Source organism: Pelobates fuscus, chromosome 6, assembly GCF_036172605.1.
Source record: "Pelobates fuscus isolate aPelFus1 chromosome 6, aPelFus1.pri, whole genome shotgun sequence".
Lineage (NCBI taxonomy): Eukaryota > Metazoa > Chordata > Amphibia > Anura > Pelobatidae > Pelobates > Pelobates fuscus.
In genome coordinates this window covers 59906566-59934091 of record NC_086322.1, presented here as the reverse complement: position 1 = coordinate 59934091, position 27526 = coordinate 59906566, and the positions used below count along the sequence as shown (strand labels likewise).

At 42.8% G+C, this 27526-nt stretch overlaps 1 protein-coding gene across 10 annotated transcripts in view; it reads right to left on the bottom strand.

Moving 5' to 3' along the window:
* Window positions 1–26478, bottom strand: part of JAKMIP1 (janus kinase and microtubule interacting protein 1) — a 132151-nt gene extending 105673 nt beyond the window's left edge. For 9 of the 10 annotated variants that reach the window (XM_063457757.1, XM_063457751.1, XM_063457754.1 and 6 more), the window contains exon 1: window positions 26369–26478. The gene's annotated coding sequence lies outside the window, so the exon portion shown is untranslated. Of the gene's footprint in view, window positions 1–18995; window positions 19048–26368 lie in introns of those variants that run through there. The other variant, XM_063457752.1, reaches the window with a different exon arrangement.
* Between the last annotated feature and the right edge of the window lie 1048 nt (window positions 26479–27526).

Below are 27526 nucleotides of genomic sequence, written 5' to 3'. Positions count from 1 at the left end.
GGAAACCCCGGCCGGGTGGACGGTTCCTGCTACGCCCGGCCCCTCCAAAAACCTTAGGCGCGAACACACGTTTCATGCTCGCCTGCGCCTTGTCAATCGCCGTGAAGGTCTTGACATACGACCCCATGTCTTTAACGAAGGAGGTACCAAACAGTAAACCCTCTTCTGTCGGGTCAGGCTCCGCCACTGTCATAGTGGCCAGTTTAGGGTCGATTTTTAATAATATCGCCTTACGTCTTTCTGTAGATATCGCCGTATTGGCGTTCCCCAGCAAGCATATGGCCCGTTGGACCCAACCAATGGCCACGTCCACGTCCAAAACTGAATCCCCAGTTTTAGCAGTATCCAGAAGCTCATAGAGCTTCGAGAGGGGCCCCAGTGTGTCCAGGATCTTGTCCTGGCATCCCTTCAGGGAATTGTCAAGACCCTTTTTGGGCTTCCAGCCCGACTTACCCCGGAACTGGGCAATCTGTGGGTCAATATCCGGTGTTTTACCCGCAGCGCCCGGGAGAGAAGGGCGAGGGCATTCGGCCCGCAGCTTATTGCGGCCTTCTTTGGAAAGGGGTGTGCGGATACGTTTGGCCACATACTGGGCAATATGATCCGGGGGGACCCATTCAGCGGACCGGGGGTGACGTAGGTCGTCTGGGTCGAACAGGGGGTTACCCTGAGGATCAAGAATAGTGTTGTCATCCCCGGAGGGGCCTAAAACTGGACCCTGGGCCTTGGCGGAGGACTCTGATGGGTTAACGCCCGTAAGGGGCAAATCCTCGCCAGATACATCATCATCACCAAAGGAGTCATACTCCATATAGTCGGATTCCTCCTCCACACTCCGGTCGGTATCCGACCCATCATCAAGGGCTCTAGCCCGTTTCCATAATCTAGCCTTTTTAGCCCGGCCAGGGGCTCTTTTGCGCGTGGGGTGCGCGCCATCTGTGACCGCCTCAAGCGTGTCAGTCATGGCAGGTAGAACCTGCATCGAGGAGTGGGAGCCGACGTGTTTGGACTTGGCCTTTGCCTTACGGGCTCCAGGCACAGTCTGAGCAGGGGAGGGGGACCCCACGCCCGTAGGGGCGGGGGAGGCCAGAGCAGGCAAAACCAGGGAGTGCATTGATTGTGAAAAAGAAGTAGTCACAGCTCCCATGGCCGAGGCAATAGCCTTCTGAATGGAGGAGGCCATAGTGGCTTCCAGCATGGCCTGAAATTCCTGGGAGACCATAGCACCCTCAGCACTGCCTGAGTGGAAGTCCCCAGGGGGACCCGCAGGCCCATCCTCCCTATCCTGCATGATGTAAAGCTGCAGTGGGCAATTAAAGAAAATAGACTGCTAAATGACACTAAGGTGGATGAAGGAGAGCAAAGGGTTGAGTAACCCACAGAAAGCGAAACACACAGACCGTCTAGCGTTCCCAGGGGACACGGCAAAGCAAAGGTGACCGCACGGCAGCACAGGGGAAGGATCGAGGTCCGCCCAAGATGGCCGCCGCACGTGAGGGAAGGCGCACGCGACCGGGCACCCGGCGGGGGAAGGGGCTCGTGCACCCGATCCGCCGAGCCCGCCCGCGAGCGGGGAGGGATGCGTGCGCAGCCGCGGCCGACAACAGAGCGGTTGCGGCAAAAGCACAGAGCCGGGAGTCGTGCGGGAGCACGAGGAGGAGAGAAAGGCAGGTTATAGAAATCCCCGGGTAGGGGGGAAAAGCACTAAGGGGTCCCAGGGGGAACGCTAGTGGTAACAGGTAAAACTGAACAAACATAAATAGTATACAATGAAATATCATACAAATAAACGTTCATCAAATTTGAGTCAGAGAGAAACAAAAAACACTTATCTGTCTGAGGAAGCAGCAAAGAAAGAGGGGGATTGTGGGAGACACAGGACTTATATAGCCACTTCCTCTACCATGTGATTGGCTACCCGTTATGCCTATACAGTTTTTCTTTCATTTTTTGACAATATTTATATTCCTCTATCTTTGCTGCTGAGGAAATAAAGAAAGAGTTATGCATAATATGAGCCTCCGTGTCTTTAATAAAATCTCCAGTTTAGTGTATAACCCGATTGCGCATCTCACAAGAATTACTTGATTTACAACTGGCTGCAGACACGTCTCAAAAGAAAGTCAGGGTTCCACCACAAGCAGAACGAATGTGATATGCTATAAAGGGACTGTGATTTAGTGAGATCTGTCATTTATTCCAGAATTTACTTGAATAAAAGATAAATCAGGAATCTAATTTTCCATTTGTTTTCAATATATTGTCTGTTTTTCACAGGCTCTTTGCTGTTGGCTACACGCTTCATCATCCGACGGATGAAAATGGGAGATTAGGTCTAATTAAACTAATACCTTCCCCTGCCATAAAAGGGTACATTGTGGGTATTTAATAACATTTTCTAATACTTTCATCCCAAAACAGTAGCTGGACAAAGATTAAAGCAGGTAGAACCAAAGAACATTGTAACACAGCACAGAAAAAAAAAAAATAGATTACTGGACCATGGTCCCTATAATTAAATGTAAAACAAAAGCTGTTTAAGAATTTAGTAATTATGTGAATCTGCCAATTAAAGGTTATTTTCACTGCTCTCATTGTGATGTAATTGGATTCCCATCACTAGAAGTCATTATCTGCTAGTCCTTGGTGCATAAGAACCAGAAAAAAATAATACATGGATTTCACTTCTACTAAATCCTTACTTTTTGCAAAACAAACTCTTGGTCAAGTTCTGAAGATACATTTCCAGCCCATTTTAATAAACTGCACAATTAAAGTGGCAATGTTACTCCTCAGTATTTCATTAAGGGGGGTGTGGCCGACGACCGCATGGAGTAGCCGCAAGTTAGGCGAGCTCCGTGATCCGCCGATCCAGCAGCAACTGTTACCGAGCCGACACCGCACAGAACCAGCATCTATCGAAGGCAGGTACCTCCCTAACCTCCATGGCACCCTCCAAACAGCTCAAACTAGCGTAATCGATCCGCAATAATAAGAAAGATCGCCCGCGGCAAAAGCAAGATGGCGACGGCATCGCTGCACAATCCGCCGACCCAGGCACAGACGAAGAGTCAGCACAGACCTTTCAAGGTGACGATCTTGTCACCAATCACAGCCTTCACACAATGCTGCAGGCTTTAAAAGACTCCCTTAGGGCGGATTTCAAACAATGCACCAAAGAAATTCGAAAAGACGTCCAAGATTTGGGTGAGCGCACATGCCGCCTAGAAACCAAAACTGAGTAAATCTGTACTGCCCATAATGATATGGTGGATCAATTGCAGAGATTAGAAGACGAACAGGCGACTTTAAGGATGAAAATGGCGGATATGGAAGACAGATCGCGCAGAAATAATCTCCGCTTTACCGGAATAGCTGACACGGTATCAGCAGAGGCCCTGCCACAGTACTTGCAGACCCTATGCACCGCTCTGGTACCGCATCTCGCTGCTGCCTCTTGGACCTTTGACAGGGTGCATAGGCTACCTAGACCGGCGAGGTTCACGCTGGACACCCCTAAAGATGTAATAGCACGCTTCCACTATTATAAGGAAAAGGAAGCGATACTGTCTACCACGAGGAAATTAGAACGTCTGCCTAATCCATACCAGGAGATCAGCATATATGCCGACCTGTCCGCAACTACTATGGCAAGAAGACGAGAGTTCATCAACGTCACCAAGACTCTCCGCAACCACCAAATATCTTACCGGTGGGGGTACCCGACCAAACTACTGGTGTGGCACAGGGGAAAAACTGAAGTATTCCTGGAACCTGAAGTCGGTATGGCAAAAATTAAAGAGTGGGGCCTACATCATAACTTAGGTCGAAGCTCTCCCCAGACGCCGCAACCGAAGAAACTAAATGCTGAATGGGCAATGGTGGGATCACCTCCGAAATCACCGCTTCCCCAAATGGGCTAGCACTATCATGCTAACCCAGAGTTACTTCGGACACTTAAGTATTAATTAATTATGTGTGCGCACTGTTTACCATAGGGCTTTAACCGCGCATGTACTTATGCTCAGGGCCGGATTAAGAGCACACTGGGCCTGGTGCTGACAATTATGATGGGCCTAATTACGGAATTTTATCAACCAAAAACACTAAATCAGTCATACCTCCCAAGCGTCATGTATCTGATGGAGATGGTGCTGGAGGGAAACTCATAGGATGCAGCTATAAGAAAACACATACTCTATGCTAATCTCTCTCTAATTTATGCTTTCATCTTTCAAGTAAATCCATAACCCCTAACAGCAGTGTCCAGTGAAGCAGGAAGGCAATGGGCGGGGTAAAAGGGTGGGCCACTGGTGCGAATCACGTGACCAGACCTGCCAAAGGGGGAGAACATGCCCAAAAATGGGGCAGGACTGTCCAAAGAATTTGAAGGACAGCCTGGCATGAATGCATGTCAGGCTGCCCGCCAATCCTGCAGGCTGTCCAACTAAGGGCATACTATGCAGGCAGCACCCTGAGCTTGACATAAATGCATCTAATGACGCGCTCACTCCATGCTTTCTAAGGACTGTCCCCTAGCACTCACTGGTCCACTTCTCTCCTTATCTTCTTACTAGCAGGCAGAAGTTCCTGGTATATAGTCTGGGACAGTGAAAATGTGTATGTAGTAAGTGTAAAAGAAAGGGGACATGCCACAGTGTTAGAGAGACCAACGTCTGCATTACCTAAACTCATTTTGTTGTCAGCCAGTCCACACAAGTTTTGTTCCCATACATCCCTCTTAAGCTTCCAAACTTAAAAGGACACTATAGTCACCAGAACAACTACAGCTTATTGTATTTGTTCTGGTAAGTAGAATCATTCCATTCAGGCCTTTTGCAATAAACACTGTCTTTTCAGAGAAAATAACTCCACTGGCCACTCCTTAGATGGCTGTTAGAGGTGCTTCCAGTGGCAGTGCTGCCTAGTGTGCAGCACTGACATTCAGTGTCTCCACCCTCTGCATGCAGACACTGAACTTTCCTCATAGATATGCATTGATTCAATTTATCTTTATGAGGAGATGCTGATTGGACAGGGCTATGTTGAGCTTGTGCTGGCTCTGCCCCTGATCTGCCTAGTTGACAGTATCAGCCAATCCTATGGGGAAGTATTGTAATTTGCTCAGACCACCACTTCTGATGATGTCAGCAGACAGTCAGTTCAGAGGCAGAGCCAGCAGCATATTTTACTATACTTAGGGAGCCAAGAAGGGGCCAGGGTGGTGGTTTTAACTTAATAGGGTCAGAAATACATGATTGTGTTCCTGACCCTATAGTGCTCCTTTAAAGGACCACTCTAGTGCCAGGAAAGCATACTCGTTTTCCTGGCACTAGAGTGCCCTGAGGGTGCCCCCACCCTCAGGGACCCCCTCCCGCCCGGCTCTGGAAAGGGGAAAGGGGTAAAAACTTACCTTTTTCCAGCACTGGGCGGGGAGCTCTCCTCCTCCTCTCCGCCTCCGTTCCTCCCCGTCGGCTGAATGCGCACGCGCGGCAAGAGCTGCGCGCGCATTCAGCCGGTCACATAGGAAAGCATTCATAATGCTTTCCTATGGACGCTTGCGTGCTCTCACTGTGATTTTCACAGTGAGAATCACGCAAGCGCCTCTAGCGGCTGTCAGTGAGACAGCCACTAGAGAATTAGGGGGAAGGCTTAACTAATTGATAAACATAGCAGTTTCTCTGAAACTGCTATGTTTATAAAACAATTAGTTAACCCTAGCTGGACCTGGCACCCAGACCACTTCATTAAGCTGAAGTGGTCTGGGTGCCTAGAGTGGTCCTTTAAGCAAGAGTATGTGAAGAGTAGTTAGGGTTGCCACCTTTCTTGAAAAAAAAAAATACCAGCCTTAATCATTTGTATAATCACAAGGAGTGACATCAGAGAAAATTCTGTAAAATCACCAAGAAACTACTCACAGTTTGATTCTGCTGTATAGATGGATTGCTCCCAGTGTCTCAGTCTCGCAAGTCACCCAGTGTATCACAGTGTCAGTGTCCCCATGTCACCCAGTCTCCCAGTGTCCCCATGTCTCAGTGTGTCCCCATGTCACTAGGATACTGGGGACACAGTGAGACATGGGGACACTGAGAGACGCGGGGACATATTGTCTCCGTGTCCAATGTCTCAGTGTCTCCCAATGTCCCTATGTCTCACAGCGTCCCCATTTGTCTCAGCATCCTCATGTGTCCCAGTGTCCCCTAGTGTCTCAGTGCCCCCATGTTTTCCAGTGTCCCCAAGTCTCAGTGTTTCCAGGTCTCCCAGTGTCTGTGTCCCCATGTGTCCTAGTGTCTCAGTGTGTCCTAGTGTCTGTGTCCCCATGTGTCCCCTAGTGTCTGTGTCCCCTAGTGTCTCAGTGTCCCCATGTGTCCCCTAGTGTCTCAGTGTCCACATGTGTCCCCTAGTGTCTCAGTGTCCACATGTGTCCCCTAGTGTCTCAGTGTCCCCATGTGTCCCCTAGTGTCTCAGTGTCCCCATGTGTCCCTGCTGCCTTTCCCCCCATCCCTCACTTACCTGAGCTGTAGAGCTGCTGTCTGGACTCTGTGCTGTGTTGCTGCTCCCCCACAGATCAGTGAGTAGTAGAGAGAGGCAGGGATATGCTTTAATTTCCTATCCCTGCCTCTCTCCACACACAGTGACCCCTAGTGGCCGGTGCTGGTATTGCAGAGTAATCTCCATTTATTCTGAGAAAAATACCTGCAATTGTATTGCCGATATTACTGCAATACTGGCATGGCCAGGCAGCCTCAAATACTGGCTGTGCCAGTAAAATACCAGTCAGGTGGCAAACCTAAGAGTAGTGTGTGTAAAAAAAAAAAAAGAAAAAAACATTTTTTTTTTTATTTTTTTTTTTAAATGGGCCTATTCCATGGGCCTGGGCCTGGAGCTGCAGCTCCATCAGCCCCTATGTTAATCCGGCCCTGCTTATGCTGTATATTCCACATTGTGGCTAGATGCTTATTTACAACAACCAATATGTCGCTACTGGTGGTACGCATGATTGCACCACTGGGGGATGTTTTAGTTGTTCTGCTCCTGCATAATAATAGCACGTGTCCTAATGGCTAGGTACAGTACTCATGGCGACGTGCACGAAGGGCAGTACCTCTCAAATGTAATGGGCCTAGATATGCTTGAAAACCCAGGTAGAATGTTTAATAGCCCTTATATACACCACGTTGTTACTTCGTGCACTGTCCCACACAGGCTGTCATGATAAGTTGTATAATGTTAATAGTCACTGGGAAGCCTCTGCTGTACCTTGCAAAAACAAATCCCGCTAGTGGTGACGCAGGTGGCCAGGCCAGGATAAGCTACCACCAGTAGTATACGCTATCACTTTGGTTCCTTTGGGAATTTCAATAGCCCCAGCATACCGAGAGGCTTTGTTCTTTACATATATATATCTCCATCTCAAAAAAACTAACAAAAAAAAACACAACAAAAAAAAACAAAGGGTAACTGGAATGGAACTGAGCATGTATGGTGCACTTAAGACTCCTTGAAACTGACTCAAAAGCTAAACCACTAGCATCGGCTGATGTTGGCTGAGACCTCCACACCCCCTCTGCCCAATTCCTGAGAGACAACAGTCTCCCATATGAGGCAGCTTATGTCCCTGCGCGCTCTGCAGGACGTCCTCTGTTCTCCCCCCCTGGTTTATGTGTGTTTTTCTGTTTTAAAATGTTATATTTTATGTCGACCTTTGAAGGTATACGTTGCTATCTGTCTCGAATATTCAGGACCTGCCCTACGCACAACCACCTGGTACTATCGATCATGAGATACTTAAGTGGAGGAGAGAAACGGTCTCTAGGTAGACAAGGTATCACACACCACAGACACTGTAATCCACATTACAACTCCTCAGGTCGGCTCACTGTCAACCCTTCACATCGACAATACGAGTCAAGCTGGCCTACACCACATAGGCGTCCCCCTACTCACACGCTAATATGGCGGTAGCCACATTTAAAATATACTCTCTCAATGTGAAGGGGCTAAATAGTCCACACAAACGGCGTATGGCCGTCCAGGCTATGCATAATTCAAAAGCCGCTGTCGTGTGTCTCCAAGAGACGCATTTCTGTATTCGCAACCCTCCCCAATTAAGATCCATTCACTACCCCCAAATATTCCACTCGTACTCCCCTCACAAATCCAAGGGGGTTGCCATCCTCTTTCACAAGGATTGGGTATTTCAAGAAACCAAACGACATGAGGATACTCTGGGTAGACTACTAATCCTTGTGGGCAACCTGAATGGCATGCTAATCACGATTGTTTCTTTATACGTCCCAAACGAGGCCCAAACTACTTTTATTCGCAGATCCGTAAAATTGATAGACAAATTCCGCACAGGCCATGTAATTATCTGTGGCGACTTCAATTGTGCCTTAGACCCTTCTTTGGATATAAAGAGGGAACACAACAAATTCCCGACATCACTCGCGGTTTCCAATGGCAAGGAATTAGGCAAAATTCTTTTCAATAACAATCTTTACGATGCTTGGAGATCTGTGTACCCGAGAGAGAGGGACTATACCTATTTCTCGCAGGTGCATAGAACTTATTCCAGGATAGACCTCTGTCTGGTCGACAAAGCCACGCTAACTAATATAGAGGAAGTACACATAGGCCAGAGGACCTGGTCGGACCATGCCCCAATGACGATCACCTTTAGATCCGACTATTTCACGTATAACGCATTAGACCCCACCCCCATCCAAACCACCTGGGTCGCACATAAAGCGGTCATGCGTGGTATATTCATCAGGGAAGGTTCCAAACGTAAAAAAAACACACACTGGACACCAAGAGGGACCTGAAAGAAGAATTAGATGCCCTAGAAACACGTAATAAATCCAACCCCTGCAAATCTATGAGTCAGCGCATAAGCGAGGTGCAAAAGGAAATGCGAGTGCTAGAGCTCCAGACCACCGAAAGATGGATGAGAGCCCTCAAACTCAAATATTACACACAAGGGAACAAAGCAGGTAAAATGTTAGCTAATAAACTCAAATTTAAACAACTGCAAACCAAAATCCCCTACATCATATCCCCCACGAAAGGCAAATTATATAACCCATTGTCCATTGTCAACGAATTAGCAAGTTTCTACGATCGTCTCTACAACCTTAATGACGATCCTACGGTACCGCAGCCAAACACTAAAGATATTGAGGCCTTCTTAGAGAGTATTCCACTACCGCGGCTAACTCACCATGCAAATACACAGCTAGATACCCCGTTCATAGAAGATGAAATTCGCGAAACCATCCTTTCCTTACCTAAGCACAAAGCCCCGGGCCCCGACGGGTTCTCTAACTACTATTATTATAAACTAGAGGCACTCCTAACCCCTCACCTCACTAAACTATTTAACTCCATAAAAGAGTCGGGCACTCTCCCAACAGAAATGTTAGAGGCACACATAGTCACTCTGCCCAAACCAGGCAAACCTCCCACCCACTGCGAAAATTTAAGACCCATATCGTTGCTAAACGCTGACATCAAATTATACGCGAAACTCTGGGCCCTTAGAATAAAATCCCATATTACAGCGTTAGTTTCCAAAGAACAGGCAGGGTTCGTCCCGAACAGACAAGCAGGGGATAACACCAGGCACTTTATTAACCTAATCCAATGGGCACGCATCAGCAAACAGACAGGCATAGTTCTGGCGCTCGATACCGAAAAGGCATTTGACCGCCTGAACTGGGAGTACATGTCAGCTACGCTACTGAAAATGGGATTCTCTCCACAAACATTGAGGGGAATTATGGCCCTATATCAATCCCCAGCGGCGAGAATCTTTAACTCTGGCTTCATATCTGATAAGTTCCTTATCAGCAATGGTACTCGCCAGGGCTGCCCATTATCCCCACTCTTGTTTATACTATGTTTAGAACCCCTCATCCTTCACATTAAAAAACATCAGGGCATCGAAGGATTAAATACTCCGGCAGGGACCCACAAACTGGCCTTATTCGCGGATGACATACTCCTCTTACTCACCAATCCCACCCACTCCATCCCGAACCTGATGAACCTCCTCCTACATTACGGAAAGATATCATTTTATGAAAACAACCTCAAGAAGACACAAGCATTACCTATAGGCATCACAATGAACATGCTCCAAACCCTTACTGCACAACACCCCTTTGATTGGAGGAAGTCTTCCATAAAATACTTGGGTATCAATTTAACCAAATCCAACAACCACTTGATCACGCACAACCACATCCCCTTAACGCACAAGCTCCAAGCACAACTCGACGGTTGGCAGAGCCTAGAAGTATCATGGCTAGGGAGAGTGAATGTTGTAAAAAATGATGGCTTTGCCCCATGTCCTATACTTGTTCCGTACCGTACCCATTCCTCTAAGTAACAAACTACTCCACAGGTTCCAAAATATGTTCAATGCATACATATGGAAAAAAAAAAAACCCAAGAATAGCAAGACACATTACATGGTTGCACCCATCAAAGGGCGGGCTAGGTATCCCGAACGTTAGAGCGTATTACAGGGCGGCAGTCTTGGCACAAGGGTTGAACGCTTTAGCGCAAACGGACCTCCAAATTTGGGCCCCCCTGGAAAACGCATGCGTGAGACCACTCACAATCACCTCTATGCTGAGATCATTCACGTCTTGGGACCCTAAAAAACACGGACCCATGGCATGCACTAAATTCTTAATACATAGTTGGAGGAAATGGGTGAGGTCACTCACAGGCACAAATAACACACTGTTTTTTGCCCCAATACAAACCATCTCTGACTTAGCAGAAGACATCAATATGGCACCTTGGCGACAACAGTGCATTCATTCAATTTCACAGTTATACTCAGAGGGAGGTTTGAAAACATTCCCAATACTCCAAGAGGAATATCTGCTCTCCTCTAGAGACGTTTTCCAATACCTCAGAACCAAACACATCCTCCATTCCCTACAGGTCCAACATTGCGAGGAAGCACAATTGACTAGTTTTGGACTTCACTGTATAGGTAAACGCCCACACCTAAAACCGTTATCTCTATGTTACATGGCACTGAACGCAGTAGACCCTTTATGTAAGCACAAATACATGGACCTATGGGAGGCAGAATTAAACATCACTATCCCTGCCCCCTTGTGGTTGCAAGCGATCCAAAACACAAGAAAGGTATCCCATAACTTGGCCCATTGGGAAGCGTACAGTAAAATATTGATGAGGTGGTACTTAGTACCCACCAAAGTGGCCGTCATGTACCCATCGGCTCCAAGCTTATGTTGGAGGTGCTCCCTCCACGAGGGGACCATGAGGCACATATTTTGGGACTGCCCACAACTGAGTGGACTGTGGCAATCGATAAGAAAAGCCATAAGTTTCCTTACACCACGCTCGATACCATTCACACCTGAATGCTATCTACTTCACCTCGCCCCGGAATTACTTCTAAATAATGACAACCATGTCATCATCCATCTACTGTTAGCAACAAAATCTAGTATAGCCAACCATTGGAAAGAGAAAAGCGCCCCCTCTCTGACAGAAGTGTGGGGTAGGATTGATACTGCGGCTGATTATGAAGGCATGGCGTACAGATTGACAGGCACAGCAGAGGTGTTCAATAAAAGATGGGCTAGTTGGCATACGCATCGAAGTGAAATAAAAAAAACTCACATATATATCCTAAAGAGAAGGTGGCCACGAGCACCCACGACAATCGACTGCACTAAGTGTTGGGTAATCGTAACAAGTAATTGATAACATAGACACATATAATATCAGGCAAAGCTCTAACATAGGGTATGCATATTAGCCTATTCCTAGATATCACACGCTGGGCAAATAACGTTGCAACATAGTTATACCTTGTTCTTCCCCAATTTCCCCACCCAGTTCCAGTATCACCTGTCTCACAATCAGACTCTACAGTTAAGGCAGAAACGACCAGTCACTTAGACTGGACCTAAATGCACGAGGTAGCAGAAGCCGGTGAAAGCGTTAATATAACCTGTTTAAAAACATATGCTGCCACTACTCTATTGTACATCGCGTACTGCACAACCTCTCTATGTACTAAAAGCCTATGATGTATGTACAAATGGTGATTGTTTTCCCCCTCCCTTTTTCCTTTTTGTACCCCTCTATTCTCAATGTGCTTTCTTCTTATTCGCTAAAATTCAATAAAAACGAAACATTGAAAGAAAAAAAAAAAAAAAAGTATTTCATTAAGATAAAATCTATATGAAATACTAATATGGACTGCATTCAAAATTAATTAAAATGTAAGTGCTATCCAAAGATACTATAAGACAAAGTAGTCTCTCCCTTGTCTTATGGTAATGCCCAAGTTTAACAAAAGCTGCTAAAAGGCAGCTCTGGCAATAGGTTTTGTACAATCCCAGCAGCTGTCAAAAGTAATAACTGTGTGTCTTGCGCATAGCGAGATGCGATCCTCCATAGACCTCAGCGTTGTATCGTTGTAAATGTGCAAAACTACAGCACTGATGGAGCTACTGGTAGGAAGAAAATGGCGGAGGCTACAAGGGACAGCTTCAATGAACAAAGCGGCAGTCGGATCCCAACATGAGATGTCACTTGCGGGGGTCTTTGCAAAATATGCAGCAATCCCTGAAAGTGAAAGATCCACTTTATTTCATCAGGCATGTTCACTTTTCTATAGTTTCCAGGGGAACTGTCACTTTTCAGGAAATTAGAGAAGTAATCCTCTTAAATTTTCTTTTAATATATATTAACAAGGACACAACAGACCCCACTCCTAAAACACACAAGGTTTTGTGTGAAGTGTGCCTCCCTTTTTTAATTTTACAAAAAGTGCAGATTTCAATAGAAATTGGCCGTTTTATAAATTAACCTGGCTATATTACCCTGGCTTTCAATCAGACAGCAGGTCATGTTACTTCCTGCTTCTTTAGCTCAGTGAAACTAAACTCAAGAGATAGTAATTACTCAGAGCATATTCCTTGCAAAGATTCTCATTTAGCTGCATTGGAATGTCTCTGAGAAAGTGTGCGCGGGGTTAGAAGGGCAAGGCTTGCAAAGAGTTTTTAGTTTAAAAACTTACTTACTGGCACCCACCTGGAACTGCATGTGAGGGAGGTGTAGAGAAGAATAAATAGGAGCGAATTAGAAAAGTCACATTAAAGGCATGTCAGGGTTTCTGTTCCTGTTTCAGTGACTGAGTTTTCAGCTGTAATTACTATCAGCTCCTTCAGTATGTTGCCACGGTTACTCACCTGAGAGTAGTAATCGACCCTGCTGCTAATCAGTTCAGCCTATTTAAGCAGCAAATCCCAGAACCTCCTTGCCCTTGCGTGGTTTCCTGTTCCCCAGAAGTCTCCTTGTTCCTGTGTTTCCTGTTTGTTCCTGGTTCCTGACTCCGGCCTTGTTCCTGACTCCGCTGCTCTCCGTGCTCCTGATCCTGGCTTGTCTGACTACCCGCTCTGGTGACTGACCCCTGCTTGATTCCTGGACTTTGCTTTTGGTTATTTATTTATTAATAAAGGTGTTTTTGCATCTAGTTCTGTCTCGGTCTGGTTCCTGGTCCCTGACAAGGCAAAAGCAACACTTTTTATATGTAAAACCTGACTTTTTAAGGGCTTTTGAAGACAGAAGCTGGACAGCTAAGCTTTGAAGGGACTTTGAGGACAGGAGGAAAACTCTGTTACAAGAAATATTACTTTAATAAAAACAGATCATAGAACTTTGTGCCGTGTTCTACATAAGCAGGATGTGCTATAACTCCAAAGGCTGCAGCAACCATTTTCCTTAAAATCCAGTGTTATTAAATTAACACTAAGTCTATGGCGATTACTGTAGGAGATCACGGGGTGGGGGTTAAGTCCCTGTGTGACAGGCTAAGTCTCTTATGCTTGAGGGTTTTGTGAATGAACAATACTTGTACAACCACTGAGCTAATCAGGACAGTATGACACCTTATTCCTCGCACTAATCTCTCAAGCAGAGAGAACACAGCTACACCACATTACGGATCTTTCTAAAAGGGATTAATGCAGGCTTCGTCCAATGCAAGCAAGCCATCGATCGTTCCTCAAAGCAGGCTCAGAAAGAAAGTCCTCAGAAAGGAAAACCGAGGCTCTGTAGAATATGTGCGATATACTTGCCAACACTTGTATAAAAATAAATAAATTTAAAAAGTTAAGAGATACTTTGAGGGAGATTTATCAAAGCATTGCCAACACTTTAGCATCTAGTTTTCAGTGAATATTTGGCGCAATTTTTGCAAACACTTTTTTCCCCTGTACCTTTCCATGCATTACGGACAGAGAGAGAGAGAGAGAAAAGGCAGTCAGCTACAGGTGTTTCTATTCTGTGGCTGAACTAATGAGGAGTGGGTCCTGGTGCAATCATTTTTTTTTTTTTTGAGCTCCCTTAAAGAGTATAGGTGGACAAAAGGAAAGAAGCAGGGGGGAGTGGTGCAAACGCTGGAGGACCCTCTTCTGGGTTACAACAATGGAAAGTGGTTTATCCCCTGAATGATGTATACTCCTGACCCCATAACAACCTCAAATGAGCTGAAGCAGTTCTAAAAGTGAAGGTTTAACTGAATTCCATTAGCAAGCAGGGTGAACCATGCACTCACACTGAACGTTCCCTCAGTCTTACTGACAACAGCAGACAGCCAGTATGTTGGGCTGAAACAATTAATCGATATTATAAACAGGGTTATTCACTAAAGGGATAATTCAAGGTGAATTTCAAATATAAAAAAGGTAAAAATAGCCAAACTAGAAAAATTCTCTATGTTATTTATGTTTTCAGCTCAGCTACTCTGGCCTTAAATTTTAATTTCCCTTTCTTTACATACACATCTGCTTAGCCAACGGTGACAAAACAATGATTACTACGAACATGTGTTATTTAACCCCTTAAGGACCAAACTTCTGGAATAAAAGGGAATCATGACATGTCACACATGTCATGTGTCCTTAAGGGGTTATAAATACATTTAAAATGGAAATTGGGTTACTAAGTGTACCTTTAACACAACCTACTAACCGGCATCTCGTAGTTATAAAAACAAATGTAGAAGGAGGTATGCCTGCCTCTGCTCCTTGGATTGAACAGACAGGGCTGATAATTCCCCCACTCAGACTGTACTGCTAATACCTCGGGCCCTCCAGCCCGCACCAGACCTCAATAAAGGGAGGCAGGGCCACAAAGACTACCTGGAGCCTCTAGACAAGTCACCGCAGCCCATGCGGGATCTTCAAAATGCAGCCACTAGACTTCCGAGGGAGGGAGGAGAAGGAGTGGATAATGAATATGCGATGTGTGGTGCTGTGTAGGAAACTGGCTGTCACCAGTGGGGGTGGAGATATATATATATATATAAAACCCTACATTAAAAACACCAACTCTTGCCTTTAAATGCCAGTACTACGCACAAGTCAGCCATGCAAGGATGGGCAAATGGTAGGTCCCCAGCTGGCAAAGAATCGTGAGAGATGTACAACAGTTGAGAATCTCCATTTTATTTTCACCCCTTGTGTTGGAGGAGGGAACAAGACAAATAAAATAAATCTTGCACCTCTCTACATTAGTTCCACCAGGGAATACACACAATAAAATACAGAGAGTACATCAATGGAATTATTATAGATGTGTCTATACACCCACAGAGTCAGAATATTTTACCTGGTAATTTGTAAGGAAAGCATTCTCTTTGCAGCCTGGATAATATATCACCCACTGTCTCCCAAACACACTCTGCAATGGTGGGTGCTACCCAGCAAGCTGGTGTTTCAGTTATCTTCTTCCTCCTCCTCAGCCTGGCAAACATGGACTGTCCTAAACTACAAATAATGGCCCTTGGATTTTTCTTTATTTTAAAGAAAAAAAGTGTAATGTTTCAATTTAAAGGGACAGCTTTAATGGTCACAACAATCAGCTTATTCTCTCCTTATATTTTGCTAATATTAGTCTTCTACAATATGTGCCTTTAGGTTTTCTCCTTTTGAAAAGTCTTAAAAAAATAAAATAGTACAAAATTTACATGTAATCCAGCACCGGGCCAAGTTTTCTTCTATATCTTCCACCAATGTTAATTTTGGCGTCATAATTTCAGTTTAGTTTTAGTCATAGTCTTTTGACTAAAAAGCCGTTCAGTTCAGTTCACTTCAGTTTTAGTCAACAATCTCCAGTAGACTTTAGTCAACACGACTAAAATCTAATGGGTTTAGGTAAAGCCTGTATCTGTCTCTTTTGCCCCTTCCCCAGACCATCTGTGTCTCTTTGTGTCCTCCTAGCCCCTCTAGGTGTCTCTCTACCAAACCCTGGTATGTCTCTTTTGCAGCTTCCCCAGCCCCTCTGTGCAGTGCCAATTGTGGAGGCACATTTCAATTTAGTTTTAATTAGTCTTTTGACTTAGTCATCTGAACTGTTTTAGTCAACTAAATCTCAAAAATTGTAGTTGACTAAAATGGTTAGTCGAACAGTCTTCCACACCTCTGTTTTTTAGCCTAAGTCGCATGTGCTTGGTCTGCAATTACACCAATAGTGAAGATATCATTGTGTAAACAGCGTTTAAGTTAAAACGCTGCACGTAGAGATTGCTTCCTCCATTTCACTTCTAAAAGCAGAAGTGGTCATGGATGTTGGAGTAACCTGTAATGAAGATTTTCTGGTACCGATATATGGATGCAGTTTATACCTTAAAAAAAATATATAATATAATAATAATAATATTCCTGGCACGGTAAACACAAACCCCTCAGCTGGAACATTGAAATGACAGTCTCCCTTCCTCATTACACATCCAAAACTGTATATAAGGGAAGCACTCAGTCTCTGGACACTATACTTTTTCAATCCATCGAACCACCACTTGAGACGGTCTGTGAAATCTAGTCTTTGGATCTAATTTTTTTTTTTCACAGCACGGTAGACTAATTTTGCACCCATAACATCAAATATGTTGCTTGACATAGTGGGTGTTATCAGTGAGATCTGTTTGTGTACAGACCAACTCTTATCACTAATAGTGGCTGTCTGAATGCAAAGGCCAGTAAAAAAACTATTACAAATATATTTACAGACACGCTATTGCCTCAAGGGAATAAAATATATTTTCCATTTACATATCACTGCTAAGACCCTATCCAATGCTTTCCCATAGAGAAATCGGCAAGGAGGCAGGGCCAGACACCGGCTTGGACAATCAGCACCTCCTCAGAGACACATTGATTCAATGAATCTCTATGAGAAAAGTTCAGCATCTCCATGCAGAGTGTGGAGATGCTGAATGTGAGTGCATATTGAGCAGCACTGCCCCAGGAAGCTCTAGTAGTGATCTGAGGAGTGGCCAGTGCCCTAGGGAGCAATGTAAACAGTGTCTTTTCTCTGAAAAGGCAGTGTTTGCATGAAAATGCCTTCAGGGAAGGATTACACTCACCAGAAAAACCTACATTAAGCTGTAGTTGTTCTGGTGACTACAGTGTCCCTTTAATTAAAGGGACACTATAGACACCCACACCACTTCTTATTGAAGCAGTCTGGGTGCAGTGTCCCAGTCCCCTTTACCCGGCAATGTAAAACATTGCAGTTTTAGAGGATTACGACTGCCTGTAGTGGACAGAGACAGCCACTAGAAGCGCTTCCTGCTGTTTCACAGAGTTTAACTCTGTCAAACAAAGCTTGACATCCCCACACTTTGCATGAGGACAACTAGCATCTAGAAAAACTCCTTAGGAAAGCATTGATTCAGTGCTTCCTGTGGGGAAGGCCTAATGCGTGTGTGTAGCGGAGGAGGCGGAGTGAGAATGGCGGAACATCTATTATATCTGTTTTAGCAGGACCAAAAAAAAAAGGGGGCGGGGGAGGTCATCCAATCAGAATCAAGGAAACTAAAATTATCCTCCAGCAGCAGAGAAGATTCTGTTTAGTAAGAACAATAAAAAAACATGGAATTAGCCTACAGAGTTAGAGTTCTCAGAATCAGTAGTTACTTCTGTAATGGGCTGGTTGGAATTCTAGCAAAAGCAGCAAGTACATATTTAAAAAAAGGGAATAAAAATATTCATTTGATGACACAAATCGAAATACTGTTTCAGAGTCATGAAGCTGCTTTCCTTTTTCTGCAGCACAAATGGGAGTGGGATGGGAGAGGTCTTTAGGCTCAACTACAGAAACACGTTAAACAGCATACTGCTGTCTGTTAACGAGTTTTATATAGAACGCCACGGACATACACGTGTTAAAAACAAACCTGTATAAGAATACTGGACATCTCACACAGATGGAGTTTACATACTGGTTATACAGCTTCAAAACACAATAGGATTCCAATTAAAAATAAATCAATGACTTGCCAAAGCAGCAATTCACGCTACAGCTTTAACGAGTCAGCAAAGAAAATGGTGCACAGTACAGAGGAAAGGCAAAAAAAAAAAAAAAAAGGATCTCTAGAACCTAGTCCTGAATAAAAAAAATTGTATTTTCAGGACCTTAAATTCCCTTTTATTGCACCGACCTCTGTCTACTCACCTCATTTCTGGCGCAAAATATGTTGTTTTTTGTTTTTTTTATTCTGATGCAGAAATTCACCAGAATAAGCAACTACATATCAATGACTTTATTTCCTAAATAGTGTGATCACAAACAAAATGTAGGGCTATAGTAAAATATAAAATAGCCAGGAAAAGTTATTTTAGCAGTTTGATTAATGTATCATAATTCATTGTTATTTCTGACAAATTGTCAGCATTGGGATGTATTTACTAACCAGAAAAAAAATTAAAAAATAATTTGCAAACTTTAGGCCGGAACTGCAAAACAGAAAGTAATCTGTACAGAAGGATATTTTGACCGAATACCTAAAGCATATACACGACTAAAGATATATCTATGACACTATTAAGAAAGTAACAGAAAAAATAAATAATAGAACAGTAACAGTTTGTACCAGGTCTTAGAACAAATCTTAATAACCCTTACTTTTTTGTAGCTTGTATTACACCTACCCTTGAAATCCTTCCATGGCTGTTCAAATGACATCTTGAAATCCAACCACTGTCGCCTTCTTTAACACACCTGACAGCAATTCACCCTACAGCTAAGCAGGAGCCTTAACTCTTTAATGGGCAGAAGTTATGTGCATATACAATTCAATGCCTGCTGTGAAACTCAATGGGGTTTGTTCAATGAATTTGGAATTGTGGAGAAATGGCAGGGAATTCTATTTATCCAGCCAAAGTAACTGAACTTATTTGGTGCATATAAATTTGGCTAAAATCTCATTCATGCTATTCTCATTTTGTGCACCTATCTAATAAAAAAAAAAATAGTGTTATTTATTAAAGCACACATTTAATGTGCAAATAGCCATATTCAAAATATTCTTCAAGGCTATTTTTTCAGTTCAGTTGGTTTCCCCTTATTTATAAAACTTGCCGCCATCAGGGTTATTTAGTGAAGTGAGCAATGCTGGGAATTCAAAATAGCCAAACTGGAAGCATATATATAGAATGAAGATTTTTTTTTTCCAATTCAACTATTTTGGACTTAAATTTGAAATTCGATTTGGACATCTGACAAACCACACTTTGCTGAATAACCATGTAATATCTCTGTTTGGTCTGCTAATATTAGAGGATATCTTCATTATCTAAGTTTATTTGGGGATAAAAGCTATTAATTCATAAGAAATCTCAAAATAAATGCCTTGATGTTCCACTTTCAGTAAATGAATGCTACATACTGCAGTGAGCTGCTTACCAGCAAAGATAATCAATCTGTCTTTCAAAAATAAGAACAATAAGGGGGTATTAAAAGCACAGCTCGCACACATATAAGTTCTTGGCCACAAGGCTTGCATTCAAAGAAAATATGAACAGACCCTACATGTGCAAGTTAAAGGATTACTCCAACCACTATGACCACTTCTGCTTTGTGAAGTTGTCATGGTGGTAGGAGACTGGACGTGCAGTGTTTCAGCTTAAAACACAGCACATCCAGGGATATATTCAATTGTTTGCTGTGGGCAAGTTAACTCCAGCACACAACATTGGCAGCACAGAACTCTGTTCCAGACTGCCTAATGTGAATTCTGTGCACAAAAATTACAATGGTGACAGAAGTAACAGCTTCTCCCTTGCAGGTTCTGTCTCCCCTCCCTCTTACACTGATAAAAGCCCTCCCTTCTCTCTATCCTCGCCGCAATTTTGTTTAACCCCTTAAGGACACATGACATGTCTGACATGTCATGATTCCCTTTTATTCCAGAAGTTTGGTCCTTAAGGGGTTAAAGGGACACTATGTGTTACGGATACAAAGCTGTATTCCTAACACTTTAAGACCCTTGACAGGCAAAGCGGAAGAAAGTCCAGCATCATTTAACAGCGTCACACTCTGTGAAACTACAGAAAGCACCTCTAGTTTCTGTCTGGTAGATGGCCACTGGAGGCATTCTTAACCCATTAATGTAAACAGTTTCTCTAAGGAAACTGCACCAAGACCACTTCAATGAGATTAAAGGAACACTATAGTCACCTAAATTACTTTAGCTAAATAAAGCAGTTTTAGTGTATAGATCATTCCCCTGCAATTTCACTGCTCAATTCACTGTCATTTAGGAGTTAAATCACTTTGTTTCTGTTTATGCAGCCCTAGCCACACCTCCCCTGGCTATGATTGACAAAGCCTGCATGAAACAAAAAAAACTGGTTTCCCTTTCAAACAGATGTAATTTTCCTTAAATAATTGTATCTCAATCTCTAAATTGAACTTTAATCACATACAGGAGGCTCTTGCAGGGTCTAGCAAGCTATTAACATAGCAGGGGATAAGAAAATCTTAATTAAACAGAACTTGCAATAAAAAAAGCCTAAATAGGGCTCTCTTTACAGGAAGTGTTTATGGAAGGCTGTGCAAGTCACATGCAGGGAGGTGTGACTAGGGTTCATAAACAAAGGGATTTAACTCCTAAATGGCAGAGGATTGAGCAGTGAGGCTGCAGGGGCATGTTCTATACACCAAAACTGCTTCATTAAGCTAAAGTTGTTCAGGTGACTATAGTGTCCCTTTAAGTAGTATGGGTGCCTATAATCCCCAGGCATGTTTTCTCCCAGCGCTGGATTAAGGCAAGTAAACCTTACATTTAAAACACTCTTTGAGCTTTTATTTTGGGGGACCGATAAAAAAATGCCAATAGGGCATTATTCTATTTTACACAAAAAAGGCTTGAAGTTACCCTTTAAGCTCCAATCGTCAATCTACCTGTATCTTCAACAAATATTTGCCAACCTCAGTTCATTTTCTTGCTGATGCAGAGATTTTTATTAGACACAAAATAAAGCTAATGTGCTGTCAGGCAAAAAGTATACAGCAGTTACCTACTTCCAAAGGATCAATTCATTACTAAAGATAGCTGTTATAGAATCACCACTGTAACTAATTGATCTCCTTCTTGTCTCATCCTTACAGGAAGCATGTTTAATGCCAATACCGTGTGTCCAGTAAAGTATGATCATTAAGGATATGTATATCCTGAATTGAGAAGCTGGTAAGTAGGTTGACATATTTATACACCTAATGGATGGTCTTGGTGGGTGGAGATTTATCAACCTGTTGTGAGATGTAGTGCAGTATTCAAAACACAGCCAATCACCATGGAAACCCATTAAATCAGCTGGTACGTTTTACTGATAATTTCACTCCGAATCACAATATCATCCACGCAAGAAGAGAGATAATATGTAAGGACTAGGAGCCATGTCAGTTGCAGTAGTGGTAGCTGGTGATGTTTAACGATGGTGGGACACTCACCCCTTTGACGTAAACTCATGTTCTCAATCCCTGGCCCTGTTCGGAACCATAAATTCATACACACAGGTGTTTGGGAAACAACAGCCACCTTACAGAGCTACAACTCCAGCTACTGATGCTGTTACCCAAGGACAGACCTAGAAGACAGGACATAATACAGGCCTGTCTTTTTTGGCATCCAGGATCTGACAGCCCCATGAAATCTTAAGAGCAGACTAAGCCTGTCTGAGGGATGTATACTCAGAGAAGGGGTATTTTTCCATAAATGTCTAAATCTTGACAGGATTAGCTTCTCAGCCTCTTGGCAGTATCTACAGCCATTAATAAAGGGGAGAGGTATGGAAACGGCAGATATAATCATGACAGACACAAAATGTTTTGCCCTTACCCCATCAATAGATTTGATATTTTATTTTTTTCTGGAGGGGCACTGCTGCACTTGCCCATACCGTCCAGCCTCCACTGGATTCAAAATGCTCAATATGTAGCAAGTTCTGTCCTACACCTCTTACCTAAACCCAAATTTCTCAAAGCTGTAACCACCAGAAAACTGTACAAGAAAAGTGTCCCCCAAAAGATATTTTAGAGGCAATACCATTCAAAAATGTAAAAATAACGCCTGCACATTAGCATTTCCAACTCTACAAAGTTAAAGCTTCAAGTTCTCCTGCTGTAGTCTTATTTAATTTTTTTATTTTTTGATAAAGTGAAGTCAGTAGATTTGGGAGGGCTGAAACTTTTGTCAGAGAGCCACAGGTGCAGTCCCTTTTTGTGAAATGCAAACAAGAGGACACACTTTTCACACATAAGGCACTTCAGAAAACTAACGGGCTTTAGAGGTCTGGAGTGTCCCTTTATTGTTAAAATATATATGGTGACCTCAGGCAGCCAGTATACAGAACCAATCCTTGTAAATGACAATGTAGATACAACCGATCTTCAAAGGGTATGTTAAATGTAGTCATTTTACATTAACCACATTACAAACACACCAATTAAACCACCCACATGGAACACCTAAATGGCTCAAAACACATAAAACACACACACACATAAAACTCATAAAGCATACAATTATACAGATTTGTTCAGGTTCATCCTACCTTACTCCAGCCAAGTATATTTCCCTTGAGCAGAAAGTCAGTTAAAAAAAATATGCCTGTAAACAGGCCCAGACTGGCCAACGGGTAAATGCCTGGTGGGCCGCGATGGCCATGGGCCGAGGCCGACAGGGAAGATCAAAGGATCTTCCTGGCTGGCCCATTTAGAGCCGGTGTAACCTGACCTCCGGCCCATAGAGGGAGTTCTGTGGCCGGTGGGGAGATCAAAGGCTGTACAGCCTGATGTCCTGTGCGTACCCAGTGCACATGGTCTACACCCACTGGGGACCAGGGAATATGATTCCTCCCCGGCTCCTCCTCCTTCTACAAAGACTCAAGCTAAGGAAGGGGGATGGGGGAGTAAACACATATCATCAGTGAAAGTGCAGTTTTTGGGTAAAAAATGCAAAAATCAAATATGAACACAAAATTTGTACGTATTGTAAAGGTAAGGTGTGTGACTAAATGGCTACTTAAAAACACTGGACATACCCCATTTTGAATACCTTGGGTTGTCTACTGTTGCAAATGGTTTGCCATGATGGCAGAATTCCTGGGTTGTCATGCGGTCTCAAAGGCAATATATACTGATCAAACCAATCTGGCAAATTTCAACGTGTAAAAAATGAAATTGGCATGCCCTATATTTGACCCTGTAACTTTCCAAAACATCATGAAACCTGTACATGGGGGGGTATTGTTGTACATGTGGGACCTCGCAGCATGCAAGTAAAAGTTAACAGTATTATGCCATGCAGAATTTGGAAAATAAGAACATTTCTTAGTTTTTCACACTTTTTTATTCATTGTGATATATATATATATATATATATATATATATATATATATATGATGTGAAATGAAAACCCTTTTCTCCTGATCAAAATGATATATAAGTGTTGGTGCACTTAATATGAAAGAGGTAGATTAAGGCTTAATAGACATTTAGCTCAAATTCTAGGTTTTGTTTTGGTTCAGAACTTGGACAATTGCGTCTGTCCTTAAGGGGTTAATGAAGAAGTTTCGGTGTATAGATCATGCTCCTGCATTCTCACTCCTTAATTCTCTGCCATTCAGTAGTTAAATGACTTTGTTTATACAGCTTTACACAGCCTTCCTATATATACACTTTCTCTAAAGAGAGATCGAATGTTTAAACTTCCTTTATTGCAAAATGTGTTTAATGTAGAATTTCTTATCTCCTGCTCTGTTAATTGTCTGCTAGAGCCTGCAAACAGCCTCATGCAGGAGATAAAAACATCTAAAGTTAACACAGTGTACTGTTAGACCTGATTGAAAATCAAAGCAAATGTTTCATGCTGTCTATATGAATAACAGCCAGGGGAGAACAACTAAAGTGCTTGTTCTTTCCAAAATATGTGTATCTGAAAGGTATATGGTGTTGAACAGGATATGATATCTCGTTGGGTCAGGGGTTGAGTAATTGGGGTGGGCACAAATCAATCCTCCCACCATCTTTAAGGAGGAAGGAGGTAAGTATTTAAGCAAAAAATGCATGGGAACAGAACAAAAAAAAAGTGGTAATGCAAATTTTTAAGACAATCTGTAATATATGGCATAGACAGCATACTATTTTGATATGGAATATTCAAATAATTTGTTGGCATAGTTACTACATAGGGTATTAACACATCTGTATATATTTATTTGTCCTTCTTCTGACATCCTTTGACTTGATAGGAATGATATTTAAATTATCAGCAAGCAGCTATTTTTTTTGTTACCTTTTCTATATCTTTACCTGTATAACTGTACTGCTTAGATCTATATAGATAGAAAAAAAATAATTACTGGACAAAACAAATGTTTAATAAGCCTTAAAGGAAAATGCTATATGCTGAGGGGGGAAACCGATAGGTTACAACTTCATCCCTATCTTCAACAAGCCATTTAGTGGTTACCGTAAGTTAATTTGAGTTTTTGGGGACTTGACATCAGAGACAAAACCATAAATTATTTGAAATATCAGAAGTTCTAGACAAGAACATCAAGCTACCTGTTCACGAGACAAAGCTGTACCAATGGGTCATGCAACACGAGCCGTAGATGATGATCTAGGAATTGCGATAAATGAAATGTAATTGCACACGTTTTCTTACTACAATAAGTAGGAAGAACACCCGGTATGTATATTACTGTCACATTGGCATAATTAGCAAAAAAAATTATTACGACTCATTAATAAATACACTGGCAGTAATACTTGACTTACAAGGCTCTGTGTCTGCTAGAACCCACTAATCTATGTGGTTTCCCGTTGATATAGAACGTACCCCTGGCAGTAATTATGACTGAATTAGACTTCGAAAACAGCCATGGTTTGACATGAAAGTAAATATATTCTTAAACAATACGAGCCTCTTCAATCCTGCCAGAGCAACAGGGACATAAAAAGTAATCAGGCCAAGCGAGTCACATGAAAATTGGTAGTGGCTGTACCACCACCTATATCTTATTTAAACTATTACACGTGTAACTAACTAGCAAAGAACTAGACAAAATATCTTTAACACCGCAAATTGTTCTTAGGTGGAAATCCTTTGTGAATCGGTTTTATTTTCTAAAACCTGGGAGTAAATACAATATACAAGAGTAAAATATATGATTCGTCAATTTAGCTCAGCAACATATGGTAATGTAAGTTACATGTGTCAGTGAAAGCCTTATACATATGTAGGTATCTAACAATAGGGCACACAATAAAACAGTAAGGAGGCATTTCTAATGGGGAACATTGTAACGCCAATCTAATAATATATCCATGTCTATATAGTATCTGACAAGTGACATCAAACCAGCAGACGGAGGACCTGTTAATTCTAAGGGATGGATAGCTGGTTTGAAGCAAACGTGCCTCTTTATCTGGAGACCACCACACCCTCAAGTGCACTGCAATACCAGCTGCAAATCTGCTTTATTCTGAACTCTTGATTAAGGCTGCCACCCCCAATACAGAACATAATCACTATTAAATAATGCCTTATGGCACAGAAAAAAAGACTAACCTGTATATATCCACAATGATCTGGCTGATGAATCAATCAATACCACTGACAGATACATTATTCAGGCTCTGCATATATCAGCAGTCTTGACAGCTACAACTTAAATGTATTGATGCCCACCTTAATGCTGCAAAGGGTTAAGGGTGGGTCCCTTCCTCTGCTCCTTGCAATCCAGCCAGGAAGGTGATCTAATTAAACCCACATATATCAGCAGTGGCATTCTAGAACCACCCAATACCCAGGCCTTCTACAGATGGAATACATTGTTGCACATTCATATAAGACATGCTAGTCTAAGATCAGTTGTTCAAGGAGGGATTGCAATGCAGAAAATGAATTCACAGCCCAGCTGAGTATCACTGACTGACTGGCATTTACACAGCCTACAGCACCCAGGAAATGCCCTGTGTGTTACTGCTTGGGGTGTTGGTCCATGACACTTACAGGAATGGAGCTGTAGGTCACTCTAGCTGGGAGACACGGCTGGCTTTGCATAGATCCTCCATTCACCATCCTTCAGGAGGAGCTGTCTCTGCACTGGGTGCTGCAGCAGAGCCGTCTGTGGCCGGTGCTTGGGAAGCAGCCGAGCATACACCACGTGTTTCTGCCTTTACAGATGTAGATGAGGAATGTCGCCATCTAGAGGAACATATGCAAACTGTCAGCGCAATTTTATACTGAGAATCGAATTGATATTGAATGGATGCTCACTGTTAGAGACAGGTAGTGGGCTACAAAGACTCTGTCTACCTACTCCATTTAAACTCATTAAACAGGGTTATTTACTAAAGTGAAAATTCAAAGCGAAGGTCCAACTTAAGGCCACAGTAGCCAAACTGGAAGCATAGCTGACATTTTCCATTTTTTTCAGTTTGGCTATTTTAAATTTAAGATTAAAATTCACTTTGGGCCCCGCTCCTTGGCGGGACTCCGCCCCCACAGGAAAGGTGCAGGCAGGCTCGATGTCAATCGTTCAGATATTACAGATATTGCTTGTGTACTTGGAATAGCCATTTAAATTGTTTAACAATGTACTGTATTCTGTGAAATATAAATTACTCCCCCCCCCCCTTTTTCTTTATTCTGTCTCCCTCCCTATTTTGAAAACCATTATAAATAAAGAATGTCTAAAAAAAAAAAAAAAATTCACTTTGAATTCTCACTTTGTTATATAAACTCTAAAGTTTCTTGTGCAAGTATTGTTGGGCTAACTTTGCACTGTGCACATTTTAGCTCTAGCGATAACCAACTGTATATGTGTATTTTCATTTACATATTATTTGTTATTTACTTGATAATGAGCTTACCCACACTGTCACAAACATAGAAACATACAATGTGACGGCAGATAAAAACCATTTGTTCCATCTAGTCTGCCCAATTTTCTAAATACTTTCATTAGTCCCTGGCCTTATCTTATAGTTAGGATAGCCTTATGCCTATTCCCCGCATGCTTAACCCCTTAAGGACCAAACTTCTGGAATAAAAGGGAATCATGACATGTCATGTGTCCTTAAGGGGTTAAACTCCTTCACTGTGTTAACCTCTACCTCTTCAGCTGGAAGGCTATTACATGCGTCCTCTACCCTCTCAGTAAAGTAA